This window comes from Thunnus maccoyii, chromosome 13, assembly GCF_910596095.1.
Source record: "Thunnus maccoyii chromosome 13, fThuMac1.1, whole genome shotgun sequence".
Lineage (NCBI taxonomy): Eukaryota > Metazoa > Chordata > Actinopteri > Scombriformes > Scombridae > Thunnus > Thunnus maccoyii.
Genome location: NC_056545.1, coordinates 12,662,851 through 12,686,120, shown reverse-complemented (window position 1 = coordinate 12,686,120; position 23,270 = coordinate 12,662,851).

Genomic DNA, 23,270 nt, shown 5'->3' with positions numbered 1-23,270 from the left:
TATCACACTGAGTAGCCTGATGCACCTTAAGCAGATAAAATATTTGAAATCACCCTAAAATACATCCATCCCAGAACCAATGCTGACCATTACAATGCTCTACAAAGAGCCTCCCCTTTCTGTTATGTGATAACAAGTCAAGCTTTTTGTCTGAGCGGCTGACCCTTCTTTCACCTTTCTAGCTGCCCAGTGACACCTCAGTCAGGCAGGAAATTAAAGAATTTGTTCATCTGGGGATGCTGCTTTGAAGCCCCGGCAAACGTATGCGCCAAACCACTCTGAATGTGGGTCGTGCTCAAAATAAAATAGATAGCATCTGCATTGTGTAACAACAAGCAAACTTTATGTGCCCCTAGGGTAGTGCTTTACAGATGACTGACAAACTAATAAAGATTAATATACATAGTAAGACAGAATAAATATAGAGAACATTTGGAGACTAGTGCACGCTAAAAATGTAGAAATATTTAAAAAAGGTTAAAGTTTCCATATTTTAATGTTTACTAAGCTGACTAAACCATATGTGGTTGAAGTGTAATAAATACAAGGCACAGCTATTGAATCAAATACAGCTTGTCAAATTTCTTCAAAAAAAACTGTAGCAATTTCCATCTGAAAGTCTGTAGCTGCTGTTATTTTATCTTTGTTTTTTTGATATAGCCATCCACCAAAACATCTCATACTACCTTGCTATCAAAGTCATGTAAGATAAATTATCTTTTTCTCCATGTATGTATGTAAAAACTGGCTTATAACTGGACTTAATTTTCAAAGTAAGTAGGCAGCCTAGTTCTTCACTGATATGGTCCACATTAATGTTATGTAATTTGTCTAAAAGAGAAAAAATTTATCTGAAGTTATTCCTAAAGAGCAGGGTCCTGAATAGTACCATTAAAACTGAGATGACATTTTGAATACTGGCACTTTACTGTATATGTAAGTGTGTATCATCTCCCACTCCAAGTCACATTAAACTCTTCCAACTTCTAATGTCTGCCTTTTACGCCTCCAGCCATACACGTACTCAATAGACGACTGACATGTAAGAGGGCTGAAACAGGAATAGAACAGTGACTCAGCCTCCATATTAAACTTTCACCATAAAGAATTTAAATCTGCTAAACAAATCTGACATATTAGCGGGGGGGGGGGGGGGGGTTCAGTTATGCTTACATTAGGAAATTCAGCCCATGTCTCCAAATCCATCAATACATTTGTAAAACTTGATTGAGGTTGTACTGTCCCAGAGTAATGCACATCCAAAAACGGCCATTTTTTTCATTGATTCTTCTGCAGCACCTGGAGTCTTTATTAGTTGGCACATATTTCTCCCCCTGGCTTGGCCTGTTAAAATGAGCTACAAGCTTAGCAATGGCCTGTGTCCTGACACCTCCTTCGTGAAGAATAGGCAAGAAGCAAGAGGCCAAGCCATTACCATAGCACAAATTGACTTTGCTTGACAAAGTCAATTTAAATTGAACACTGTACAGTTTTTTTCAGCCAAATGAAAACATTGTCAGTAAGAAATTGAATGGATGGATGGCAGAATGGTAGAATTAATGATCACAGAGAAATCTTATATACGAAGAATGAATTGGCTTTGTGTAACAGACCATTAACAGCAATATTGTATTTATAACACGCACCTTCCTCAGCAGGTCAACTCTCATCGACTGTGGCCATGCAGAGCCAATTATATCTGCAGGTTCATCCGTGACAGCAGGTCACGCTGAAAGGTCAACATCATCAGTGCATTCCAACCTGCACATCTTCCCATCTCTGCATGGGTCTTGGCTTTAATGTTATGCTTAGCAGAAAGTATGCTATCATCATTAAATAAAGCTTATGACAGCATATAAGCCAGTGTCCATTTTGATGGTGTCCTAAAGCATGCCATCACTGGCAATAATTACTGTTGTAGGCCCTTTGGGTGAAATAGGTAAGGGCCAAGCTAATTATATGGAGCCTGAGCATATTGATCTAGTGGGACAAGCTTTCTAATCATTGGCCTCATGCTGATAAAGCGTACATGGCTGCTGAAGTCAATCTGTCAAATACATTTCAGGCAATATGCTGTACCTGCACTGATGAGTTCTCCTTGAGTTTGTTCCTGCAGCAGGAATCTCATTTCAAATGACGTGTGCTCTATACTTTGCACAAACTTGAGCTGAATGAAAAATGTCATTTTGATTTAAATCTGTTCTTTCTCATTGTAATGAAAAACAGTTTTACAATGTCCCCTTGTTCCAGTTGCTAATGAGAATACATGGGGGAAGTAGTGGAAAACTTTTGTCCTTCAAGCAGGAAGACGAAAAGGTCCAAATTAATTCACATAAAAATGCATGTTAGGAGTGTTCCGCCTTTTTACTCTGTGCCTTGCTGACCTTTATTAAATTCTGTCTGCCATTGTTCTCTCTCTGTCAGCCAAAAAATGTTAAATACTTTATCATAGGTACATTTTGCCTCTAATAATTTCATATAAATATGTAATTTGTCCTCCTCAATTACAGTAAGTCTTCAGTGTCCTAGACAATTCATCCATGAACGTTAAGAGAGTTCCAGCAGCTTTTTTCATGGTTCATACTTTCTCTTTATTCACACTCTCGACTACAGTGCGCACAGAAGCACAACACACCAGTTGGTTAATTAGGATGAAACTTTCTCCTTTCCATTCATCTGACATGCTGAAAATCATTACAATTCACAAAGCAAAGCTTATGCTTAGTACAATTACTACTTTAAATGACAGAAAATTATGTTGCATCAAAAACTGATGCCGTGTTAAAGGGACCACCATAAATTTCAACACAAGGGTGACATGGCGGACAGAGGTAGACATTCTAGCAGTACTGCTAGTGAGCTAATCTCCTAGCATGCTAATAGCTGGAAAACCACCATTTATATTTTAGATAATCAATAGCTGTGCTTTTCATTGTGCTATGGCTCTTACCCTAAACATTGTGTGCCTCTCACTCAACCATTCACAAGATGGCAGCAAGGCAGTGGGAGCAATTAGGGTTCAGTGTCTTCATCTTGGACTCTTCAACATGTGGACAGGAGGAGCCAGGGATCAATCTGCTAACCTTTGCAATTAGAGGATGACCAGCAGTGAGGCTGATTAACAAACTTTATCATGTGTTTCTTCTTCCTTTAAAAAGCAGATGATTTCAACTTTAAAGTAGAGAAGGTTGTGTTTTTGACTGCTCTACCGATGACCTTCTTGCAGTACAAGGTTGTAAAAGTAGGTTAAAGTATGTTGTTTGTTTTTTTCACTAGCAAGAGAACTCTTTCACTTCCATATACTGTAGTTTCTACAACAGTAAAGAAGTGAGCACCGGTGCTATGCTGTGCCCTTTTAGACTGATTTGAATTATGATCTCTCCAATGTTGCTCTATTTTCTGTGGGTGTGGAGGTATGGTTATACCAACTAAACACAGAGCTTCTTGAATACATAGACAGTGATCAGAATCCTTGCTTATTTTTATCATTGTCACTGAACATCAATAGGAGCCCAGTTTCATGCAAAGAGTGTGTAAAAGGTATGCCATACAGCTTGAAAATTTGACTTTGTTTTCCTTTTAGCAATGTCAAAGTTTCTATCCCACATCTTTCTTTAATCTGTCCATTGCTGCTCATACTGTATCCTCTTACATTAGTAATGCCTCCTTCCCTTCCCTGTGCGCATGTATCTGTCTGTGGTTTGCAGTGTATCTGTTTGACGGAGTGCGTGCGTGATTAGACAAGTCTTAGCATGATGTGTGTGTCATCTTTGAGCACATGTAGTGTATGTGTATGTGAAATTATATGCACAAATGCGTGTCTAGGAGGGCCCTAGCCCTGTCTCAGCAGGCCGCTGGTACACTGGCTTCAGTGTCTGGTGGCAGCTGTCTCTCTGTATGTCCCTGTTTCAGGTGACAACGTAGCTCTTTATGTCATATCATTGTTCTGCCCGAGCACTCAGACACCAGTCCTCTGGCTCAGCTGCTCTCAGTGAGACTTGATAGCTCTCCCCAAAGAGGGAAGGTGCTTCAGAGATAAAAACAAGAATGCTTATTCAAACGCCAAGCCTGCGAAATGGGTGCATGTGTGTGTATTTGTTGATGCATGGGTGTGCATGTGTGAATTTGCATGCCCGAGTGTGTGTGCTCTCTCCTGTATCATGCCTCCAGTATTTTGGGACAGCTGTCTCAAGAGCCCACAGCTCACAGCAGGATGAGCCAGTAAAGAAAGGCATCCACTTTTATTTCTTTATTATCTTACCCAAGGGCATGCTGATATAATGAATATATCATTCTGTTATCTGGAGTGAGCACAGTGCACTTGCTCATACTTTTTGCCAAGTGGACTTAAATGATTTCCAGAAAAGTTTCACATTTAAAAACTTGTCCAGTCCTACCTTTGTACATTTAAGTAGTTTATCTGTGGCCCTCTGAATTTCTTCTGAGGAGTTAAAACTATGTCAAGGTGATCTCAGTTGATATCCTTCCCAGAGTGTTAGTGTCTGTGTGTGCATCTGTGCGTGAGAGTGTGAGATTTAAAGTCTTTTTAATACAGTCATATCAAGGCCCAGTCACAGATAAAAAAAAGTGAGAGCTTAGCTTATTCCTTTACACAGACAAAGTTGTAAGTTAGGTCATCTCACCATCATCTTCCACTTAAAGTGGATTTGGAAAGGGGGCGCTCTAGATTTAAAAAATGGCACTGAATGCAGGTGATGCCCTTGGTGCTGCGGACACATCCAAGATTGCACATACCCCCCAGAAAAAATAAAAAATAAAAATCCACAATCTCTCCCCACACATGCCCCTGCTTTCCGGTTTATATTCAATTACCACACTCTAATTTTGCTCAATGGCCCACAAGACCAAAATAAAGTCTCTTCTTATACGGTCAGTTTACTTTTGAAATTGTTTGTTTCTCTGCCTCTCCTAACTTTTCTGTAAAATACATACTTTATCTCAGGACACAGAGTATCTATTTCCATACAAATTAAAGTTTGACGAAGGCATTTCAAAGTAAAATAGTGGTATGGTTGGAGGAGTAGGTGGGGAGATGGAGCTAAGCCTCTGAGAAACTGGCCCTCTGGGAGGGAAAGGACTAGAGACTCGGAAACCAGGCAATTCATCAGTGACTGAGAATGCTGTGATCTGTTTCAGCCAGCAGCATGTTAATGTTCTTCTCCTGACTGGATCTGTCACTCTTCTTCCTGGTGTGAGCACATAGGGTGCCAGTTTAATCTCACATAACAGATGTTTAGTGGAAGAATATCAAATGGAACTTTCCTTAAGGCGTTGATGAACTATCCAGTCAGTTTTATTCCACATCAACAAAAGCAGTTTCACAGTTTTAGTCTTCAGGAAGCAAATAAATGTAGATAGGAAGATGTTTTGACAGAGATCTCTGGAAAAAGCGTGAGTTGGTTCTCATTATTTGATAAATCACAATCTCTGACTTAAGTAAAACATCTGGACCTTTTCACACTTGCAGAAAGTAAAGTCCGGAGTGCCTATTGAGGTCCTTCAGTTGATGGAGAGCCTCAAACAACTGCCATACTGGCTGGCATAAACCATGGCATTCCCAATCCTGCTAGCATAATTTTATAAAAACCAACTGCTGAGATAGCTAGTTTCACAAATGTGAGTCATAAATGACAATTTCCACTTTGCCAGACACATGTTGTGAAAAAGAAAAAATGCACAAACAAAAGAAATACAAACCTAGAGATAAATTTCATTGTATGCTTCTCAAAAAACATCACCATGGTGGGGGAGAAAACTATAGAAGAGGGGACTACAGCTTGTGTTAAACTTGGAGCTCATGAAGGTCACAAGACTTTGCAATGCTCATGTTATTAATCATGACTTTCAAATTTTCAAAGTTAACTGTAGACTGTCATGGAAGTCTTGAGCTTGCCAATTTAGAAACAGCAGGAGCTTTGGATGTATTTAAGCAAAAAGATTTATTGACAACTTTATCGATCAAGGAGACATGTGGTACAATTCAAAGTGCAGCGCATGTTACTCAAACTCTGAAGAAAAGAATTGACCAACACCTAGTTATCCTGGCAGCACCCATCTCATGACCCGATAAGAAGACTCTGCCTAGCAGACAACCTTGGCCCAAGTCATAACACAGAAACCTTGCTATAAGATAGTTTACTTTAGTGCTGTGGTTCTCATGGCAATGGCCACTGAGGCGAGGTCGGCCTGACCCAAGAGGAAACAGCTGGACTTATGGAAAAAAGTAGTGAAATCCTGTTGCTATACTTTGTTTCATAGTTTGTTGATGTAGCCTGAGCCTTTCAAGCAGCCAAAAGTTGGCTGTGATGCACCTTCTGGAAGTAAACCAATCAGAACAGACTGGGATTCTTGGGAGGGAGGCCTTAAAGAGACAGGAGCCAGCCTGTTTCAGAAAGAAGCTGAACTGAGGAGCTGCGTAAAGGGTCAGAATAAGATAAATAAGAAGTTCTTTTGAACTGTAAATCATACAAAGATATTCCAGTAGAGCCCCAGATTTAAAATATAGACCTGGAAATGTGCATAATAAATCCCCCTTAAGCCATATTACGGTCATATGATGAAAACATATTTTTCTATAAGGTTTGTGTCATATGTACTGAAAACAGATAAAGTTTATGAAAATGGGCAAAGGTGGAGTGGATCCAACTTTGAACATATACAGATACAGCCCATATTTGAGCAAAATTCAAACTTTATTTTAGACCTACAAGAGGGTCCATAGCATATAAAAAGGAAAAAAAAAACATACAAGATAAAACCACAACAATCATCATTCAATTTAGAAAACAGTTCATATGTAGGCTGTTCATATCTCTCCAGAGATATGAGCCTGGATGAGGAGTAGCTCTTCCTAGGGCTGGTTAAAGGCTCTATGATGATGTTCTCTGACTCATCCAAGCAACACATAAAATTGTACATCAGATGTCTCATGACACTGTGTCCTAACTGAATGTGACATGAGTGAGCATCAACAACAAAATCAGTTTGATTACTTTGCTTTCTTTTGCAATGTCCTAACCGGCTGTGAGTGACACAGCATTGCGCAGCGTGACATGGCGGGCCTTTTTGAGCTGAACTTTTGTTGGATGCCCTGTTTCTATTTACTTCCTGTCACTTGCATTGAAAGCGCTATAGGGCACCGTGTCATGGACGGGGAATGGCTGATTCATTTAGGTGAAATGTGGAGCTGTACCTCGTTTCACTACAAAAACCTAAAAAAAAAAGCTGGAGTAGTCTTATCAAGGCAAATGACCATTGGTAATAATAACCTACTCGCTGTTGGCTATGTTGTATGTCATTTCCAGTAAAAAACATATCCCAATATAAAACGTGTGTTTTCTTTTCTTGCTTAAAAAGTACAAACGTAGGAAGACAGCAAGTACTCACTCATCTTTTGCTTGAGTGGTTACATCTCCAGTCTGATCTGGAGCGCACAGCTGATAAGTACATGGTTTGTTTACATGACATAACAGAAGTGCATACTGAATGGATTCAGTGTGGACAGAGAGCATCTGATGCAACGCGATAGTCAGATGCTCGCTTGCTGTTAGGACACGGTGTTAGAGGTGTCTCATATGTAGGAACACCAGACAACACAAACAGTTGGCATTATGCCATCTGGGAACCTGAAGCAGCAACCTCACAACATCATTGTAAGCCACTATGAGCCTCTGCGTGCTACTTTTCTTGTAGCAACACTGAGCTGTATACAGAGGTGTACAGAGAGCACTAAATAATGAACATTTTACATTGACAGAAAACATACTAAACTTGCAAAGCAACATATTGGCCTGAGCATATAATTTACGACACTGTGAAACAAAGGAAAAACTAATTTCCTATCCTCTCTACTTCTGACTATCATGACATTACTCTTTTTAACATTAAATTTAATGTCATAATCCTTGCCGTACTGTGAGCACTACTTCAGGATTGCTGCAGCCAGCACTACATGGACTAAATGTTACCAGATCATCAGCATGCATACTGTAAGATGAATGATAACAGCGTTTCCAACAAGACAGCCTGTGTTACACCCATTCAATTGTTGTTTGTTTGACTTTGACTGTGTAGTTATTGTTGGTGATTTTAACATCCATGTTGACGACCCCGAGGCCATCAACATGTTCTTGATAACAACCACTCTGGACTTAATTATCTCCGAGGGTCTGAACATTTCCAAGGTTTTCGGTGACTGATGTTGCTCTCTCTGATCATTCCTGTGTTTTCTTTGAGAGCACTATCTCCATGCACACAAATGTTCAAACAGAAAAAAATGGTATATCACTGAAAAGACCAGTGAAATATTTATTCAGCCTATCTCTTCCACACCCACCCTCTCTTGGGTCTCAGTCAATGAGCTTGTAGGTCATTTCAGTTCTAAAATTACAAATGTTATTGATGCCATTGCAACCACTAAGGTGAAGGTGGTCTCTGGTAAGAAAAGGTCTCCATGGAGAAATTCTGCGCTGGTCAGAATAGAAAAAAGAGACAAAAAAGAGACATCTATAAAACAAGACTTCACATTTATACTTTGGAACTGAGAAATGCAAGGTGGTCCTTCTTCTCTGACATCATCACCCAAAACAATGACACACATGCCTTGTTTGCTACTATCAACAGGGTAACAAACCCTCCTGTCTCAGTAGCCTCTGAACTTCTATCTACCACTTAAATTAAATTCAAATACCATGACACAATTCCATCCAATCAACCATAAAAACCTGGAGGACATTATACAACATCTGAAATCCTACTCCCGCTGCCTTGATATTCTGCCAACAGGCTTTTTCAAAAATGTCTCAAATTGCATTTTGTTTTTCAACAGCTGAACAACTTCTTGGCACTAAACAAGTGTTTTGATGATTTGATTTTGACCACACCACAGCACTTACACTGTTCTTGTTAAGGTCTTCAATGACATCAACTTAAACACAGACAGTGGCAGAATTTCAGTGTTAATATTACTCGATCCCAGTGTTGTATTCGACATGGTCGACCACAACATATTACTAGACAGACTGGAAAACTGGGTGGGACTTTCTGGCACAGTACAACCAGTAAATTGGTTTGAATCCCATTTAAAGGACAGGGATTAATTTGTGTCTATATGTGTAATTGTGTAATTACACATCTGAGTGGACAAAAATGACATGAGATCCCCAAGGCTCCATTCTGGGGCAATTAAACATCTTCATGCTTCCACTGGCTCATTTTATGGAAAACAACAAAATATGTTACCATGATTATGTAGATGACACACAGATTTACATAAGCATATTACCAGGTGACTCGGTGACTCTGGTCCAATACAAGCACTGAGTAAGTGCAGTGAAAAAATCAACAATTGGATATGCCAGAATTTTCTTCAGTTGAAGTTATTGTCTTTGGAGCCAAGGATGAACAATTAAGTCAGTCAATCGGTAATATTAAAAACCACAAACCAAGCCATAAATCTTGGTGTATACATGAATTCAGACCTGAATTCCAACAACCACATTAAGACAATTACAAAGTCAGTCTACTATCGCCTTAAGAATGTATCAATGAGTAAAGGACTTATGTCTCAGTAGGACTTGGAAAGACTTGTCCATGCATTTATCTTCTGTAGACTTTACAGGTCTCCCTAAAAAACTGATAAGACAGCTGCAGTTGATTCAGAACACTGAACCAAGAAAGTGGATCTTATCACTCCAGTTCTCAGATCTTTACACTAGTTTCCTGTCAATCAAAGAATTGATTTCAAAATGCAACTGTAGGTTTATAAAGCACTGAATGGTTTAGGGACAAAATACATTTCTGAACTTCTGCTACATTATGAACCATCCAGACCTCTTTGCTTTCTGTCCCCAGAGTCAAAACTAAACATGGAGAGGCAGCTTTCAGTTTTCACCACATACTGTATCTGTAACAAACTCCCAGAAAACTGCAGATCTGCTGCAACTCTCAGTTCATTTAAATCAATGCTGAATACTTTTCTCTGTGCCACTGCCTTCTATTAAATCAAATTATTATTAATTTCTTACACTGCACTATAACTTTTATCCTTGTATTTTATACCTGTCTTATTCTATTTTAGGTTATTTTGTTTTCCATCTATTGGCTCTTTAATAACATTTTTTGATTGAATTTAAATGTCCTTTTATGATGTGTTTCTTTTGTACTTTTAATGTTTTATATAAAGCACCTTGAATTGTATTGTTGCAGAAATGTGCTATATAAATAAACTTGCCTTGCCTTAAAGCCAAACTGATTATCAGAGGTGAGAACAAGCATTTCCAACCTTGTTAGCAGGATTCTTTCCAGCTCTTTAGAGAGAATACTGGCAATGGCAATAGGTCTATAATTATCCATGCTATTTAATATACCAGCCTTGTCCTTAATGACAGGCACTAGCGATACAGATGTGATAGAATCTGGAAGGACACCGTGAACTATGAGACCAGTAAAACACACAGCAAGCAGAGGACAGAACCTGACTGGCATTCTTTAGGTATTCTGCAGTAATAGGATCTATACCAAAAGCCTTGTTATCATCTAGCATGATAATGGTATCATAAACATCATCTGACCTGACTACCACGTTTTCAGAAAGATAACATTTTCAACTACATTATTTTTGACACAGTTCAATAAATTACAATAATGTTCACGCCACACATTAGCTATTTTGTCTGGGCCACATGCACCCTCAATGTTGGATGGTTAGGAAGTTTTACTATTATTCATAACTCTGACCTCTCTCCAGAAGTTATAATGGTTATTATTCTGCAGCTTCCTGGCAAGTGAACCAGCGCTCATTGTGCTCTCATCTTGTTTCTTTTGATAAAACAAAGAGCATATTTAAATCGTGCATTGGTAAGGTTTTTTTTTTTTGTACAAACAATGACCCCTGTCTAGGCCTTCCTGAGTCTGACCAGGGTTTAACCTTTACATACTGTTCATATTCTGACCCTTCATAGAATGGAGCAGTTCACTTTTGACCCGGTTCAAGTGTTCCTTAATAAATCCCTATACCAAACCACAAATGTGTTTTGCATCCATATATAGCTTATCAAGAGACAGTGTTTTCTTTAGGTTTGACACTATTCATTTATAAAGAAAATACATTGACAATCCCACTATATTATGATCTCATGTTATCTAAAACAGGAGAACAAAACAGCCATACGTATTTCATTGAATTTCAAGTGAAGGATGCAACAACATTTTTGAATAGTAGGTTTAATTATAACCATTAAAACCATTAATCAGCGCTGTCAGTAAACCTCCTTTTTTGTCAATTGTACACAATCAACTCTGCATTGAGTGTATTAGTCATAAAACAAAACAACAAACTGGTTTGCAAATTTCAAACTAACAACACCAACTGCAAAAAAAACATTACTTTTGCAGTCCTTTTTTGTTGTGCAGAAGTTGCATCTCCCTCTCTTTTGTCCCCTTTTGGCAACTGACTGTGGGACCGCAGACTGATAAGGACAAAGTTCAGAGTACTGGTGTGTGGGGAGGGTGGCATCATGTTTGCATGAGAGAAATCACAAGGATCTTTCCTCCATTTTCTCTATGTTGTCCTCCTCTTCCAATACTTTCTCTTCAACACACTGTCTCCCTTTTCATCTTGGAATAACAGATCCACCAAATCAGTCCTTCCACTCCACCAAATCAGTCAAATAGGGGCTCAGGTACTTTTTATAGTCCTATGAAAGTTGCCCTCCACTACAGGGAGGACCATGTTGGGCAACCACTATGTTGGTTGCCTAGGAATTAATGGGTTTTTGTTAACCTGACACATCAGATAGTTTATTACAAAGAACCATCTTAGAAGTTGTCCATGGAAACTGTTTGGAAAACTTGGAAGATAGTTGAATGAACCATCTGTCTATCACCATCTTGCCTTGCAAGGCAGCTGGATTTGTGAAATCATGAGATCACGCAAGAATCCTCATAGGACACTGATTGGTCCGAACCATCGGTGGTTCGGACACAAGCGTGTAACTTGAAGCCTGACAAGATGGATTGTTGCGTGATGTTGTGATCTTGCAAATCCAGCTGCCTTGCAAGGTAAAGTTCTCATGACAGTGTCAAGGTATTTGTATATTCTGGGCCACTTTAGGAAAAGTCATTAAACCGAACAGTATGTTGAGGTTAAAAGTTTCTCTAGCTGCAGCATGTTGCTCAGCCACAAAATCATTCCATCCACATTTAATGTTATGCACCTTGTTCTTATGTTTACAAAAGGGCTTACTAGAGGCATTAAGAGCAGTCACATTATTGTCACACACGGTTAAATACTGTACCATGATGTGACTTTTTACAGTTCATATTAAAACAGTGCATCGCTAGGCAGTTCAATATTATTTTATATTTGTCCACCAAACATCTTGTTTTATCTGCAGCACTGTGCCCTATATGTAGGCCACATACACTGTATGATACAACCCGGATTGTACTTTTCCTCTTCACTCCCTAGACGGTATCTACTGCCTACTGATCCTTGCTCCAACAGACTCAAGGAACACAGGAACATCATCACTAGGCAGTAGCGGAGAGTTCTGAGAGCTGGTCTGTAGTCAAGTGACTACAAAATAATCCTCATCCTCCATCCTGGAGCCGGCCCATTGCTCGTCCAGATGTGAAACCAGATACGCTGTTGGCCCAAAACCATTATTGGCCCACTGTGCCAAATGACACCAGTCCAGGTCCGTTTAACAGATCTGGGCTAGAATATATTATATATCAGCAAATGTTTTTTTGCTAACTTGGCTGTTTTTTGCTTAGTAAGAAACTTAAAGGGCTTGTTGTGAGGGATGAACCCAAATTGATAACAATATGGAGGTGAGGTGGAAATGTCAGTAGCCACAGGTGCAGAGGTTGGAAACCAGTCCACAAAAAAACAATGAATTAGAGTGCTGTTAATGGGCCGGTGCATTGTTTCGACCCTTCAACATCAAGTCCACCAGCAGAACTTAAGTGCATTTTCTGCAGACTTCACCAGACTTTGTTGGGAAATTTCATAGCATTTTGGATGTGTCAAGGATAATAATATAGAAAGTAGCAAATGATTTAGGTTTTATAGTGCAAATATATCATATTTATTGAAAGGTTCCTTTTTATTTTGATGTATACATTTATTTATGTAGCACGGCATGATATTGCACACAAATTGTCAATGTAAATTCTATTCAAAACTGCACACAAACACAAAGCTGGATTACAGGGTCAATATCTCAGTATTTGTCATATGTGTGGCATCAATTGACATCTGAAGTCTTGTCTCATAAAACATTTTATTCCCTTGCAGCCTTGACATGAAGACATCAAGCTCTTCACACACATATATGGTCATATGACATATGACCAGTCTGCATGGGCCCAGTCTGCAAATCTGGAGGATGGACAGACAGCAAAAACATTGTAAACACAATGATTATGATTGCTTGAAGAACAATAAACACTTGATATTTCTCCACTTTACATTCACTTTTCTCCACTTTACCACCTCTCTCTCTACTCTGTGTCCCACATGAGTGCAAAAAGTAATCAAACACTTGCAAACTTGCAATACACATTTCCAAAACAGCCATCAACCCCTTGTATTCATTCTCAGCATGCAGTATGAGTGCTTGAAGAAAACAAACATTCAGATTTTTGTTCAAGGATTTGTTGGTGCTTTTTTTCCATCTCTCCTCATTCGGTTCCACTGATGGTACTTGAAGCTTTTTTCTTTAATCAAACCCCCACCCCCACCCCACCCCCGCAGTTCACATCTCCAAGGTTATGTGCATTTCCATGTCAAAGGAAGAGTTTCTGGGTAGACAGTCTTTCCAGTCAAAGTTGTGTTAACGAGAGCATGGATTCTCATCAGGTGTAGCACTGTGATTGTAAATGGTTATACTTATGGTTTCACCTAAGCTCTTTTATTACTGCATGTTCCGCATTGGTATTCTGTCCAAGTCTAGGTAAGGGATACGGGATGCAGAGGGCAAACATGAGACAGAATTTATGAGAATTTGCCACATTTTGCATCACTTGTTTACCCAACTGCTCTAAAATTATGCAACCAATCAATGTTTTGGCCTAGAGCAACAAATCAGCAGAGAAAAGATGTGCATACACAATTCATTGACATTCTGCAAATATGATTGTTATTGGGGCTTTTTGTTTTGTTTTTTTGCTTCATACTTTTCATAGTGAAGAAAACAATCCAGAACACAACATGCTGACAAATTTGGGCAAATGTCAGAAAAAAAAAAAAAATCATTAGTCACTGAAAAAATAACGGCAGACTGGATGATTATAGATGTCATGACAACGTATCGTGTCCTGTTATGATGTGACGAGATGAGACAAGATGTGACATGACGTGATGTGACGTTAGGTGGCGTGACATCTTTTGCTCAAAGACAACTGAGAATTTTAAAGCTTAATATGAGATTGCAATGCATTTATTATTCCTTCCCACACTTCCTAGATTTTCAGTTTGTTCAATTGTATAGATCCTGGTTAAATGAGGAGTAGGGGAATCAGATGGTTCAACCTTTCCTATTAAATGATAAGAAGGCCATCTGCTGACAGGTCCGCATGTTAAAAGACTTGCCACTAACAAATACAACACAGTCAATCCAATTCCTCTTTTCTGCATTGTTGTTCATCAAAGGAAGCCCAGAGGTGAAGGTTATATGGGAGAACGTCTAATGGTGTGTGGACCAAATCAATCTATTTCTCCTCCCCAGTGGCTTTCCACAACACGATAAATGGAGGGAGCCTCTATTTCCCATCTGTACTCCACATGTGTTGTGTTAATGTGTCAAACAAGATTTGAAGCCAAATAATCAGAAATGGATTTACCTAATTTTTCAAGTGACCTAACAATTTCAGGTAGGTGAGGCAAGGCAATTATATTTTTATAGTACATTGTATTTCAAGCAAACTCAAGGTGTGCTTAACATTAAAATGCATAAACCAACACGTATAGAAAATCTAATCATTGAAATACAAGTCAACAGTTACATTCAAAGCATGAATTATGAATGTTGTCAGTGAGTGGGTATAAAACCCAGATAACAAGACTTATAATTCTGTCTAAAGTGAACTTGTTGCAGCTGCATTTTCAGTTGTTCATCTGATTGAACAAAGATTTTACAAAACATGTGGGTCAGCCTTTTTCAGCATGTATCTACATTTTGTTAGAAAATTAGAAATACAAATTGTCTTCATTTCACAGCACTGCAGATCTGATTTAAGTTATCTAAACCATTATTAGCTCATTCATTATATTCAGAGTACTTTATGGTACAATGAATAGATTTTTGTCATAAGAGACTACAGTGTTATTGGGAATTCACAGTAGAGACAAGACATGACCATCCATCCGTTCAATCTACACCAACTCTGACCTCTGTTACGAATTTCACTGTCCTAAGAGCCAGCTGTCATGTCAGCAGGCAGCCAAACTGTCTTCACCAGGCTAACAAAAAAAAAGTTTTCATGTGGGCCTCATTAATAATATACAGGATGGAAACTACATTTTTACTTATTGATTCTTTTTTCCCACTGTAACTCAACATGCCAAGTGAAACTGGTTAGCTCATAGTCAAACTGTGGCTCTTGATCATTTATTATAGATACAGTAAATAAGTTCATCACATAGAGACAGCGGCACATGTGTGTGACTGAAACAGCTGCCAGTGGAGATTGCTTCATCAAGCGTGCCAGAGGAGAAAAATAGATTTGAATCATGAAAAAATAGTGTTGCATGGTGTTGCATGTCCCACATGCTTGAGTCTGAGTCATTGTGGAATTTAACATTTGATAGATAAAAGCGAATGAAAATTGTTCTCCCAACAAAGATGACAGCACCAGTTGTTTCAGCAAATGCCCAAAATTACATGTTTACCTTCAAGTGACAAAGCTCTCTAGCAGCTGTAGGACTTGATAACAGAATTATGAAACAATGTGATGTTGTTATAGAGCCCAGTCTTGCAGAGTAAAGGTAGAGTCAGTCAATCTGGAGAAAAATTGTTGAAATTTGAACTTAACACCCAATCAAATACACACCTCCCTTTGTGCTCCTTCAGAAGCTTGCCAAGACAATGACCAAAAGAGAAATATAGCAGAATCCAGAGCGATGTGTCAGCTGAGTAATTTCTGTTCCTCTCACACATTATCAAAAGTGAAAAAAAAAATTAATCTCATGTGAGCACAACAGTCTATCCACACTCTCCGCCTCTCTGCAGCCTCCCCACTTCTCACTCGACCTGGGTTCAGCGTCTCTATCCACAGAAGCAGCCGTCTGTCAGCTGCAGCTCCTGGGGAGCTGAGAGGACAGCAACCGGCCAAACTGCCTTCATCAGGCTGACTGACTACAGGAATTTACTGAACCAAAATAGTTTTCATGTTAGCTTCATGGGAAGAAATCAACAGTGTTTGTATTTATTGATTAATTAGTACGGTTAATAAGTTCAAAACACATACATGGAGGGGCAATTCTGTGATTTAAACAGCTGCCTGCTCATATTACGCTTCATTAAACGTGACAGAAACAGACTCGGAACGTAAAAAATAGCAGGGTCTCCATGAGATTGTCTCGGATTCAGTGTAGATTGATACATTTAATAAAATGGAAACGTACCTGTTCTGTGAGAAAACACTTGCTATGTGAATTGGCCATGGCCACCATTTGACGGGTGCTGGAGATGGGAGACTGTCATGTCATCACAGATAGCCTGCTCTGATGACTTCCCCCTATCCTGTGCACAAGCAGCCTGTTTATTGGCTGGAATAGTGTTGTGTGGCGCAGTCCAAGACACTTTGTTTCCCATTTACACAGTCAGATCTGTGTACGAACACCAGATTTTTTTTCAGCGCACACACAGAACAGACAGCTAGTGGACCGTGAAGTGATATTAGCTGAATTTGACAAAAAGCGTACTGAACAATCTTTCTCCACAATCACTGACTCTACATTTAAGTCCACAGAAGAAGGAGGCTGGATGGTTGGAATGGTCAACAAAATGGAGACTGCTGTTACCAACAGTCAACATAGGTTTCTCTTACTATGTGTTCAGACCCAACACAAAGCCAATGCAAGTCAATGCAAAGACGCAAGTAGACGACGCACAAATTGATGCAAAAACATGACCGTGTGAGTTGAAAATGTTTCATGAATCTTTTATGAATCTGTTACATAAATGAAAGCGAAAATGTGCTTTGCGTTTTGTCTGAACACACCTTTAAGCATGAACGTCATGATTGTTCTGTAACCTTCACTACGTAATCATTTTAAACCAAACCACAATCTTTCATTAACCCTGTCCAAGTAATTTGTGTGACTATAGCATATTACTATAGCAGTGTTAGATAAGAAGATGGTTTTATTTCATTTCTATTTTTTAGGTCTGTAATGGTTTTGGAAGGCACTTATAAGTAATGTTGTCTTACTCAGTCAGCTCAGAAAAATGCTTGTATGTGTCGTTTTGGAAGGCAATCACAAACTTTATTTTGTAGTTTAATTTGCAAGGCTTGTTGAAGCATATCTGTTCCATGCAACAGCTGAGTGACAGACCTCAAAAACAAAATCGCTGAGTCACAACTTACACCCTTGTGGTGGTACATTGTTGCACTATATTCAGCAATACAGAAAATGTGCAGGTTATAAGCACATATGGCCAAAAATTTGGTTACTTCAGTATATTTAGCAATTTTTATGTTGCTGTGAAGGAAAGGTTGGCTATATTATATATTTTTCACAAAATCCAATGAAAAGACCAAAAACACACAATAGGAAGATACAAAATAATGTCATCCTTATTCTTTATGGACAAAATATTTTACTGACATCATAGGGGTTTAGTGGTTACTTCTATTGGGGCAACTAATACATTTAAAAAACATCACTGCATGACATAATAATGTGCCTTACCTTTTTTCCAGTATTAGCTGCCACCCTGCTGAAAATCAAATGTAAATCAGTTCTACTGTATAATTTGTGCTTGTAGATGTTCAAGATGTTTGGTGGGCTACTGTTCAGGTTCATTCAAGGTGGCAACAGTGTTTCAGAAAAGGAAATATGCAGCCTACTTTCTGGCTCCTTGGGCAGCAGATGTGGCTTTACTCTAGACCGAAGGACACATCCTTGGTTTTAAGGTCAGCAGCTCTGTTAATCTGTCGGCCTTAATCACCTTTCACATTAGCATGTTGCCACTGCTGTGGATCGATCACCTGCCCACGCTCTCCATGTGTTCTGGCCTTTGTTCAATCACACTTGTCTGATTCGAATCAACTATAATTTATTTGTCTTACAAGCGGAGGAGACGCATACCAACCCAGCTTAATCAGTGTTGGATGGGGGAAGGTTGGCAACGGATCGATCCCTTATTCTCCCATCACAGGGTTACCTATGTGGGAGGCAGTATACCAGCCAGAGACAGTGATAGCTATAGCATTCACTTTTTGTTGTTAAATGATTCCCTTAATTGTAATCTCCAACAAATAAGGAATCCTAAAAGGCATGCACAAAAGTAACAACCCTGCACAATATTGTTTATGGCAGTCTGATAGTCTGACACTGTGGGCCCCCAGAAGACAAATTCTCAGACAAACTCAATATCCATTTAGGAAAATGTGAATTTGTGTAATTTTACCAATAGAGTACCCCTCCTTGGAAAGTTAAGCATCAGTTGGTTTTTTGTATAATCGCATTAAAACTCATTAAAGGTGCAATATATGACATTCAGCCGCACTAGATGTCACACTAGCACCAGCATCTCAGACCAAAACAAATGTGCGCATCGTTGGAAAAATGGCATCTGAAGAGACAGCTCAACAAAACTCAGATCAAACTGTCAAACTAGGCAATGCTGATCAAGTATGAATCAAGACTCTGTTAGTGCATCGCATTTCTCACCTCAAATGTTTTCAGACACATTTTAATGTTCTGTTTGAGAACATTTGTAAATTGGCCACAGGAGTACACGGAAGGACTCGCATGGACTAACATGCACAGGGACCGGCTATCAAAACAGAGAACACAGGGGCTCGGATTATAACACACACAGAGGTAGTGCGATTTCATTCTCTGCTCAGGTTGCCATTACTTGACTATATCTTTACATGGCAAATAGTTGTTTGCTGATATATAGTGGGGCTGAATGTTGTATATTGGACCTTTAAGATCCCAGGTTATGCATTTTACAAACTTATTTTGAGAGTTTCTTGAGAATTACAAAGTATTCCAAAGTACTTCCGCGGATTCTTGGCTTTAATTTTGACAGTCTCAATGTCTTTGAGCTCCCACATGGATGTCTTGCCATCTGTTGCATCTCAGCTCTGTAACTCAGCCCTTATACATCACCTGTCAACCTATACTCAGTGTTTTGACAGGCTGCCCAATTTATTTCCATATGGCTGATTCCTAGAAAGTAGTTTTTAAGGCACTGCAGAGAAAAGGGCCACACACAGAAAGGAGTCTTGAATATATGCATGTTGTAACATATGTAATAGTGTGGACCTATCCCAGGTGTATTAATGTACCAAACAGATTCTCAGGACAGCACTGCCTTCTTCCATGAATTTACAATTCACTTATCATATAACATTCATGTTTTTATCCGAATGTTTTACATAATTATGTGTCCATCATGCACTCAGACAAGGAATTATACCAGAGAGCCACAGGCCTTCCACCAGAGAGTAGTCTTTCAGACAAAATACTGATCAATTATTCTTCCAATTTTTCCTGATCTTCTTTGTATACTGTACATATGAATGTGTTTGTGGTTGCAGGGCTATATATTAACATTTTATATTTTTGCCACTAACAAATAAGTTCTTATGTAGAGCTTTACTGTATTTACTGTTTAGTTCAATCATATGCAAATTAACCAGATTATTGTGCAACAATTGATTATTTAATGCTTGACATTTGTAAATGTGCTTCAGTTTGAAAGTTTGGATGATCTCCAATCACAATAGCCCCTCTCCTCCTCTTTAACACTATAAAAGCAGCAGTTTAATGAGAGGAGAGTCCTAGCAACTATCTGTAGGATACTGTTCTTCTCTATTGAAATGTTTAATTTAATTTATTATTATTTTGGTCTCATTACTGGTTCTCAATGTAGAAAATTAAAAAGAAATATATCAAAGCTTTAATAAACCTCTACAGTCTCTCTCTGTTACCCTGAGTAATAATATTTTTTTTTAAAAATGGCTTTAAGCTGACCTGAACATTAAACATATTCAAATGACCACATGGAATACACTACATTTTAGCCTCCACACATAGTTTTATGTCTGTCTCTCTTTCTCTCTCTGTCTGGTCCAATATGTATCCTTACAGTACCTCTATTCTCGAAAATGGTCTTGCAGAGGATGATGTCTCTTTGCATCAAGAAACCACTTACTGAAAAACTGACACTGAAACTGGTCAATGAAAATGCTCAGTGGCATTGAGCAGTGTGTTTTACTTATGAATGTGACTGTTTGATTTTGTGTGTCTAGTACAGTGTGTGTGTGTGTGTGTGTGTGTGTGTGTGTGTGTGTGTGTGTGTGTGTGTGTGTGTGTGTGTGTGTGATTAAAGTTAACTGGAATGCTTGGATGTAATAAGTGATGGCAATATGGGATGCATGGAAGCATCTAAGTTCCCTGTAGAGAACCAATTAGATGGAAGCCTGGGGAACGCTCAGAGCCATACGTTAGCTTGCCAGCATGTAACAGGACAAATGTAGGGAGGGGGCCTTACTTTTCTAAATACACACACACATTCACACACACTCACAAACACACATACAGAGCAAATACATATGTGGCATACACAAGTACATGAAGAGCACATAAGCAGCCATAAACATGCTGCCATGTTCAAGTACCAACACAACTGTTTTCAAGTAGTGACTTGAGATGAATTACATTCTCAAGCTGCTCTTTTTATCTCTTTATATTTTGATGTTTGAGGGGGTGTTTAAAATGTCAAAAGCACTCAGAATACAACAAGCAACAATTTAGAAAGCAACTTCCATGGTGCGTATAGGATTTTCTCTTAAATCCCCAACAATTTAACATCACTTAACTGACTTCTGCAGATGCACTCACACATACATACAAACACAAGCAGAAAAAAATTCTGTTAACTAATGGTGGCATAATTGTATGCGTGACATTTTATAGAACCAAACCTCTCTCCCCTTTTTGTCTTCCATGCATGCTCAGTTGATTTGTAGTGGGCTGGTAATTAGTCAAGCAGGTGGGAAGTCATTAAGGAACAGACGCTCTGTTCTCATCAGAGGAGAAACCTGAGTAACTGAAAAAAGAAGTTAGTGCTTTATGGAAGATGTATATAGAGTGTCACAATGTGTAGTATCCATGTTTTAGTAAATGTATTGATGAACCACCATATAAAACACTGGCAAGTTTTATCTGTAATCAAAAAATAAACATTACAATTTAGGCTTAAATTAATTATGAATCATCTCATGCAAATGAATTCAGCACTGGGACCAGTTATAGATTTTTAATGGTTGCTTTGGCAAGGAAATCCATACTACAATAGTCCAAAATATGTTTTCCAAATATAACACAGTTTACCATTCTCTGCTTTTAAAGCAGTATTAATGGATTTTTTGCCCACAGCAGAACAAGCTGTAAACTCAATATCGACATATTATCACCAACCAAGCTGTTATGAAAAAGGTTTTAGAAAACAGTTTTACATTCAGCAGACAGAACAACACTATCATTCATTCATAGTCCAATATTCACTACTCTTTTAGCTCTGGTTTGGTCTCCAACAGCTCCTGAGAAAAATATCTGGCTCTTTTGCTGCTCAATGTTGCACATATTTGTTGCTATTTTTGTCTGTACTGGGCAGGCAGCTTGTAGTGGGTTTATCAGAGCATTTTATCAGAATGTGAAAACAGCTGCCTGCTGCTGCAGGAAATTATTGTTGGTTGATGAGAGTGTTGAGACTGAACTGAACAGTGAGTTGCAGGCCGTAAAACCAAAACAATGCAATCAAAGATATTAAAATGCTCCGTAGAACTGAGGGAAACTGCGGAGTCGGATGATAATTTTCTGTGTGTTCATCATGGTCGTACTACATTAAGTCAATGTAAAATGACACAGATCATGAACAGTACCTGCTGATACAGATACTATGCCAACTCTTGTGTTTCCTCATAACTGCTTGAACTTTCACAGCATCAGCACTGAGTCCTTCCCAGAACTGCATGCACTGCAGCTCATGGCCCAGTGTTCCAACTCTGAATGTGAATCAGTCTACCTCACTGACATTACCTTCCTGTGTAACATGCTGCAGGCAGTAAGGGAGATAACGCTAACTCACATTGATCCTCCATTTCAGCTCCTTTGTTAGCTGATTACTGGTGAGACGTGTGACCACAGGCTGTTACATTGCAGAGGCCCAATGTCAGGTCTAACTTAAGGCAAGGCAACCAGAATATATTATGTAGAGTGGTTCTGATATATCCCTGAGTGCAGTTAATCTCTGATGTTGCACTGGACTTGAAGGACGCTGATGGCGAATTGCCTCTGAGGTGATATGAATCAACATTTTACACAGAACATTGCATGAGCATTGTCAGATGCCTTTGTCTGTTGTCTCCTGGAATTCTACACGTGCCCAGTAGTGAATATGAGCTTGCATTGGGATCCAGGAGAATAAGCATCAAAGCCAGGAATTTATAGAGATATAAAGCTTAAACATGGCATATTCATACTTTTAATGACACTAAAATATATTTTTTCTTTTGGTCTGGAACATGATAGCATCCATACAGACACATAAGATCAACATTTTGATAAAAAAATTCTCTATTGCTGCCAAATAAATAATGTTGCAAGGAATTTGAGAAGAAAAATACAGGAAATCAAATAGACATGTTACACTGAGAGTTTGACCATTTCAAATGCTTAACAGCACACACCTTCTACAAATTAAGAAAAACATTAGGGTTTTTGAGGGTTTTTTCATACATATTTCAGATATTTGATTCTCATTTCCAGCCTGAAACTGGAAATGAGTGCTGTTAAGCCCACTGTACACTACCTGCCCAGCACCAAACGGCAGACAAAGTTAACAATTAGCTGTTAAACATAGTGGAAGGTTCAGCAGCTAAAGAGCTTCATATTTCCCTTAGGTGTTGAGGGAGAACAAAACATAGTTAAATGCAGAGTGAATATTGAATTTACGTTTACCAGATGGCCAAAAACATGATTCCCAGTGAATACTAATGTT